We start from the raw sequence: 7,687 nt of genomic DNA on the forward strand, positions 1-7,687 counted from the left end.
ACCACGTTTTTGAACTGAAGGTACCACTTTTTGGCCTCCAGGTACTATGTTTTCTAAATACTCGCTTAGCTAGTTTGGAGAATATTTTGTGTTATTCATGACGCTAATGGAGTTGTTTATGGATGTAATGTGCAACTTAATTAGCGGTGTGGGGTTTAATGCTATTTTCAATTACAAAAATAAGTCCCTTTTACGAAGGTACCACGTTTCTGAACTGAAGGTATCACTTTTTGGCCTCCAGGTACCATGTTTTCTAAACAAGGGTAATAAGGTAAATGCATTGGAATAGGAAGAAGGACATTTTAGGCAAAAAAAATTTTAAACACTAAAATTTCATGTGCCATGTCATCATTTAGGTCAAACTCATTTTTGTGAAAATATAAGACTTTGACTTCATCCATGAGTAAATATAGCTCCCTAACTCCATTTATATGTAAAAATCCCTTAAAAATATATGTGAACCTTGATTCGAGTGGTCGAATTTAGGTCAAAATAAAAAAAGCTACAGGCATGGTGTCCGAGAGGTTGAATTAAATTTCGTATTTAAACAACGTTTGACTACATAATCCTCGGATAAAACTTTGGATAAATTATACCTAGACCCCTTGAGATTAGGTCATTTTTCACCTAGATGAAGATTTTGATCACTTTAATTTCCACTTATATTTGAAAGAGTGATTTTGTATTTCACTTACACCCCAAATATTAATTTGGGATGTAAGTGAAATACTTTTTAGGTATAAAATGACTATTCTACCCTTTTGACGATTTGTTGACTTAAAAAAAATATATTTCAAAATTTTCATGACTAAAATACCTCTCAAATTTTTCATGACTAAAATACGCCCAATGACCTTACAAGCCACAGCTATTTGCTACATATAACTGTTGCCTTTTGCTATTCTTTTTACTTTTTTTCCTGACAATAACGTTAGCTATTATAATACTCTTTCTTAATTGCTTGCATATTTTATTTCTTTCTTAATTGGTTGCATATTAGAATGTAAAACAGCTGTTATAATCATATTAGCATTCTTGTATCTTGCACAATCCTCTTTTTTTTTTTTCTTTTTTTTTTTTTTTGAAACGACACCTAGTTACAATCCTGTAATACAATTGACCAACAAATTTTAATTTAAATTGAAAACAAGTAAAACAATTGTAATTTTTTTTTTAAACCTCCAAAATCATAACCTGTTACAGTCCAATTTTTAAAACCTATTAGAGGATTGCAAGTTTTTAATACCTGTTACAGCAATTGATAAGCTAAAATATGTGCTATATCTGTAATCCAATTTTGAAAACCTATTACAGCAACTTAAAATCTCAAAATATATCAATACATTCCCAACTTTAAGGCTCAAAATACATAAATAATTCCAACTTAAAGTCTCAAAATATATCAATACATTCCCAACTTAAAGTCAATGTCGCACCTTTCTGATCAGTTCCAGGAAATTTAAAGAAAAAATTCAATGCCGCACCTTTCTGAACATCATTTTTCAGCAATACAATAACATTATTATACAGCATGACATAACTGAACTGTCTAGATGAACATTCCCTATTACATGTATGTGTCCCTCAAGTGAACAATGATATCATGCAATCTGTCATATGCCATTTCAAATTGGAATAACACACAACAAAAATGTCAGATAATATCTTTCAAAAAAAAAAAAAAAAAAAAAAGCCTCATTGGAATTAGAAATGAAATGCAGACTCACAGAACTTTTTCCAAAAGTTGGGTACAGTATGCAAAAATACTTGAACCAAAATATGAACACGCAAAATAACATATGAAATGCAGACACTCAAATTGATAGAAACGAAAAAAAAAAAAAGACGAATTGCAATCCTATAATACAAAAAATATATATAAATTTACGCACACTCACAAAATATTTTCAAAACACTTCATTAATCTTTATATTTTATATTAAATTAAAGATTAATTTATATTTACACTGTAGAAGTATTTAGAAAATTGATACTTTAATGGCATAAAAAAATTGCAAAAGTTTATTTTGTTTTCATTTTCCTCAGCCATTATATTGACCAAAGTTGCTATGCTTTATTATATAAAAATGGTTAGTACACCATATTATTCATATGGTCAATTGTATGGACAAAAATCAAAAGGGCACTATCACGATTTCTAGTAATTAATCATTAGACACTTACCAAGGCATCGGTCCTAATGTTATATTTAATCTGAAGTTATTAAAAAATGATTGGAATAAATAAAAAGAGAAATTTCCCTAAAACATCAAACTCTAAAAGTGAAACAGAAAAGATATATTGGTGTTATAAACAACCAATTATTCAAATTAGGAAGATAAAGACTATAAAGAAACTATTCAGCAATCAAACACTATAACCTGTAGATGAAGCAAGTACATATATATATATATATATATATAAGTATACACACGCAATATATCAGAAAATTGTTGACCAATGTTCAACAATTAAAAACAAATTGAATCAGATTGTGATATCGGAAGATAAGCAGAGAATACCAAAAATTTAAACAAAAATTTTCAAATCAAATTGTGATATCGGAAGAGAAGGATACAAAAAATTGAGCAAAAAAAAAAAAGGAAAAAAAATATTAATATGAGTTCATAGAAAGAGAAGACTAACATATCAAGAATGAAAATGAATATGGAGATCGGACCTTCAGAACTAGCTTCTGAGATCTATTCAATAATCAGTAGCAGAATACATCTCCAATCCATCTCCATTTGTGGCGAAGACTATTTGCCCAATCTGCTACAAGGTCAACATCCAAGAACTCCAGTGAGAGAGAGAATGAGAGGTGTATTCCGATGAGAGAGAGACAGAGAGAGAAAAGTCTTTGATCTTCCTGGTCCAGTTGCTTCTTTTCGCTTCTTTGTGCGTCGGTCGGTGGCTAGGTCTGTATTTGGCTCGGAGAGAGAGATGCAGAGAGGTGTGTTGGGTGTTTGTTTGGTGTGTGTTATTTAGCGTGTATATAATGAGAGGGGTAGTTTTGTCTTTTAGAGTTGCAGAATTTTTTTTGTATTAAATTGTATTAAAAAATTAAGGATAAAATGGTCAATTCACATGGGTCAGAATTCTACAAAGCAACTTGGGATGTAAGTGAAAGTTAAAATCAAAATCTTCATCTGAGTGTAAAATAACCTAACCTTTGGGGGTCTAGATATAATTTACCCTAAAACTTTTGAAGCAAGTTTATACATTGAACCTTACTTATAAAGTTATATAATATGGTCAACTTCCTTGGAATATATATATATATATATATATATATATATATATATATATATATCAGTAAAAAGATCCAAATGTCCCTGCTGCAGTGTTAATTCTACTCTCTTTTCCTATAGTTATTTAATTGTAGAATTATCACTAACGGATCAATGAACTAGCTATATCAAATTATTACCTTTCAAAAAATACAATTAAGTACCAATTAAAAAAATAATAATTATTATTTTGCTAATACTTATATATATATGTAAAGCAGAAATATTACAAATGCTTGAACTTTGTTTCCTATTTTCTCAAAACTAAAGATACAAAAACAAGAAGTCGTATATATATATATATATATATATATATGATTATCCAATTTTCTCGAGAAGCAAACAATCTCGTCTCTCATAGCTATTGCCTATTGCTGAGTTACAATGTCCTCGTATATATGCATAATATTAAGATAAAACAATATAAACATAAAGGCATTATGCAAAAGACTAGGAGACGTAATAGTAAAATAAAGCATATGGCACTAATAATAAAAAAAAATACGTTACATGTTTCTAGCATGATAACTGATAACTGTGTGTGATTGATCCTTTGGAGTGAATTTTCAGAGACCCCCGATATTGACAGTTGTCGAACTCATCACAATATAAAAGGGATATTCTCAGTAAATTGGTTTCATAGGTGAGAGATTGAATCAGTGCTCCACTTGTGGATCATTTGGGTTAAAGGGGTAAAATTGTAATTTTATGAAATAAGGATCGAATATAAGTTTATGAGAATAAAGAAAATTAATGACAAGAAAAATAAAATGGTACACACAAATGAGACAAGAATATACGTGGTTCGGCTATGCCTACATTCATAGGAAGAAGACAGAACAATACGCCCTCCGTCCCACTTTAGATGTCGCGTTTGGGAACCGTGACTCACATCTAAAATGGGACGAAGGGAGTATTTCACTATGAAAATAAAGACATAGAGGACAAAGTAGTTCACACCAAAAATCCAAATCTCGCTCTATAACTGATATTACAAAAGGCTCATTGATGATCTGGGATGCCATAAACCAAGTGGAGAAAAGCTATTTATAGCCAAGAAATCAACCAATGCTTGCTGATTACGCATGGATTGCTGGCACCACAGCTTGTTGATCATGAATACTTGTTGATCACACATAGTTAAAGCCCAAGTTGATGATGTAATGGATGATGAAATTACACTTGTTGAGTTGGCAAATTATTTGAGCCACTATATGCAATAAATCTTCACTTTGGCGAAAAGTCAAATGAGCTACTGTATCTCTCCTAAACAATCTATCTTCTCCACAAAACAAATTAATTAAGAATTTTAGTTAAGTTTGAGTCATCTTTAAACTCAACCCTCGGGTTCTCATTCTTCAACCCATGCATGTCTTGCGCAGCCACAAGCATAACTCCAGTATTTGAGTCAAACTCTTAATGCTTACCAAAAGCAACCTAAAAAATTCCAAGTTTGACATCTTCTTTAGCAACCTCCTCCAACCGCCCACAAACCACTTGCTGGTAATGAAAAATCATTTTCTCACCTTTGTGGAGAACAGGACGTACTTGACTTTTCCTCACAGCTCTATTGTGATCAACTACTTGCCTCCCACACATTTTAATGGCACTCGAATGGACTATCTCATTGCCACCAAGATTATTGCAAATCAATATCATACCTATCTTCATAGGTCTGCCTCCCTGTAAGGACTGCTGCAATTTCGGTTATCATCTGAAAACGGATTTCATTCTCCCACCACGTTGTGTAGTCCCCTCATAACCCTTTTAAGAACTAGGATCGTAACTCCTCTTTCTAACTCTTCTTTTGCCAAGACCCGAACACAGATTTCTACTAGTTGTAGAAGACCCTATAGATGCTCCACCTGTTATTGTATTCCCTTGGAGAAGATACAAAATTTTCACCTTGGTGCCTTGTAGCACCACAAGAGAATCCATTACGACCATCATTGCTCCACCTTCTGTTACAACCTTGTAACCTTTGGAGTCTAGCACACCTACTGAAATAAGATTCATTTTCAGATCCAGTACATGTCGCACATCTGACAATGTTCTCACCAACCCATTGTACATCTTGATTTTGACCGTTCCAATTCCCAAAATTTTGAAAGTTTTCCTGTCCGCCGTCAAAATCGAACCATATTTTACCTCTTTATAGGAAGAGAAAGAATCCCTACTGGGACACATATGAATGGAACAACCAGAATCAAGAATCCAACTATCATTAAATGACATACCTAAACACAAGGTTGTCATGAGAACATATTCGTTACTTTCTGAATCACTCGTTGTAGCAGTTGACACAAAAGCTACTTCTTGAACCTTCTCTTTGCCATTCCCATTCTTTACCTTTAGTTTGGGATAGTGCTTGATGATGTGCCCTATCTCGTGACACTATTAACATTCCACATTTTTATGAGATCTAGATTTGCCCCTACTAGCAGAACTCTTTGTCTCACTTTTGCCTCTTACAAATAGGCCTTCAGCTTTTTCATCTCCAATATTCCCAGACACCTTTTTCCTTAACTCCTGAGAGTTCAATGAGGATTTAATATCCTCTATACTAATAGTGTCTTTTCCATAAAGCAATGTGGCAACAAAATGCTCATAGGAAGAAGGCAAAGAACACAACAAAATAATGGCTTGATCCTCGTCATCAATTTTAATATCAGTATGTTTCAAATCCATAATAATAGAATTGAATTATCAATATGCCCCTTAAGAGACATACCTTCCTTCATACGAAAGGTGTAGAGTCTCTGTTTTAGTTAGAATCTGTTGGTAAGAGACTTCGTCATATACAGACTCTCTAATTTTATCCATAACTTTACCGCCGTGTCTTCATCAATAACTTTACGCAACACCTCATCAGCTAGATTCAAAAGAATCGCATTGCGTGCTTTTTCATCGACCTCATCCTTGTTTTCATTGGACATAGTTGTTGGCAAATTATCCTTCCCGAACAACACCTTTTTTAGACCTTACTGAGTCAGCAGGGCCTATATCTTAATGTGCCAAAGACTGAAACTAATCTTACCATCAAATTTCTCAATCTTGTATCTGGTCGACATCTCAAAAAACTCCCTAAAATATTTCTCGGTGAAATGTACCGTACGACACGAACCCGAGCTCTGATACCGTATCTGTGAAATAAGGATCGAATAGGAGTTTATGAGAACAAAGATAAAATTAATGACAAGAAAAATAAAATGGCACACACATAAACGAGATAAGGATATACGTGGTTCGGCTATGCCTACGTTCACGGGGAGAAGACTAAATAATATTTCACTATGGAAATAAAGAGATACAAGGCAAAATGGCTCACACCTAAAACCTAAATACACCCACAAACTCTTACTCTATAACTGATATTACAAAATGCTCATTGATGATCTGGGATGACATAAACCAGGTAGAGAAAAAGCTATTTATAGCTAAAAAATCAACTAAGGCTTACTGATCACGCATGGATGGTTACCACAGCTTGCTGATCACGAATACTTGTTGATCACACATACATGAAACCCAAGTTGATGATGTAATGAATGATGAAATTACACATGCTGGGTTGGCAAATTATTTGAACCATTATATGCAACATGTAATTTTGTATTTTTTTGATAACATATGCAGAGGTCTAAGTTAGCAGTTTTATGATGATTAGTTGATTATAACAACAGAAGTGAGGTTACTGAGGTAAGCAAATTTGTTTATTAAAATTAAGGCAATATCGTACTTAAACAATGTACATTAGCAGTTTTTAAAGAAGTTTGGAATAATTTAGCAAAATCTCAAGATCTAAAAGCAGAATTGTTGACTACGAGCGCTAATGACCTTAAGCTATTGTAATACCCCTAATTTTAAAAGGGACGGTCCTGGAATTTAATTAATTGTTTAAATTGTATTTTTCTTTAAATTAAATTAATTGTTATTTAATTGTTATTTCGTGAGTTATTTGATTATTTGCGTTTTATGTTAATTGGTTAATTATTGTATTAAATGGTAATTATTTAATTGTTTATAATTGAGTTATCGTAACGTAGGGTTTAGGTTTTATCATAGCCGCCGTCTGTTTCAACTTAGGTAGTTTCATGGGCCGATTAAGGTTGGAATTAGGGCTTAGTCTCTAATTTTTACACGGATTAGGGTTCTTGTTTTGGGCCTATAAATATATCATAATGTGGGTTTAGGGTTTTGGGAAGTACGTACAACTCTGTTCATGTACCTAGATACAGAGAGTGAGAGACAGAGAAACAGAGAAAACTTGTATGATCTACAGAGAAGTTCAAGAAGAAGGGAACAAGGGTTTTCTTCTGGGTTTAACCAAGAGTAGCAGAGGAGTAGAACGACAATTTAGAAGGTGGTCGGAAAACCTCAGAGACGGTGGTTTAGAG

At 33.0% G+C, this 7,687-nt stretch overlaps 1 long non-coding RNA gene across 1 annotated transcript; it reads right to left on the reverse strand.

Annotated features, from left to right (window-relative positions):
- Positions 1-1,318: 1,318 nt before the first annotated feature.
- On the reverse strand, positions 1,319-2,953 carry LOC132304826 (uncharacterized). Its single transcript, XR_009481610.1, has 2 exons — positions 2,681-2,953; positions 1,319-1,610 (listed from the first exon to the last, which is right to left on the reverse strand). It is a non-coding gene; the product is annotated as an uncharacterized LOC132304826 (long non-coding RNA).
- Positions 2,954-7,687: the final 4,734 nt, after the last annotated feature.

Source organism: Cornus florida, unplaced genomic scaffold (genome assembly GCF_030987335.1).
Source record: "Cornus florida cultivar Cherokee Brave unplaced genomic scaffold, ASM3098733v1 CherokeeBrave_3.0.0_Hap2_Chr01, whole genome shotgun sequence".
In the NCBI taxonomy this organism is placed as follows: domain Eukaryota; kingdom Viridiplantae; phylum Streptophyta; class Magnoliopsida; order Cornales; family Cornaceae; genus Cornus; species Cornus florida.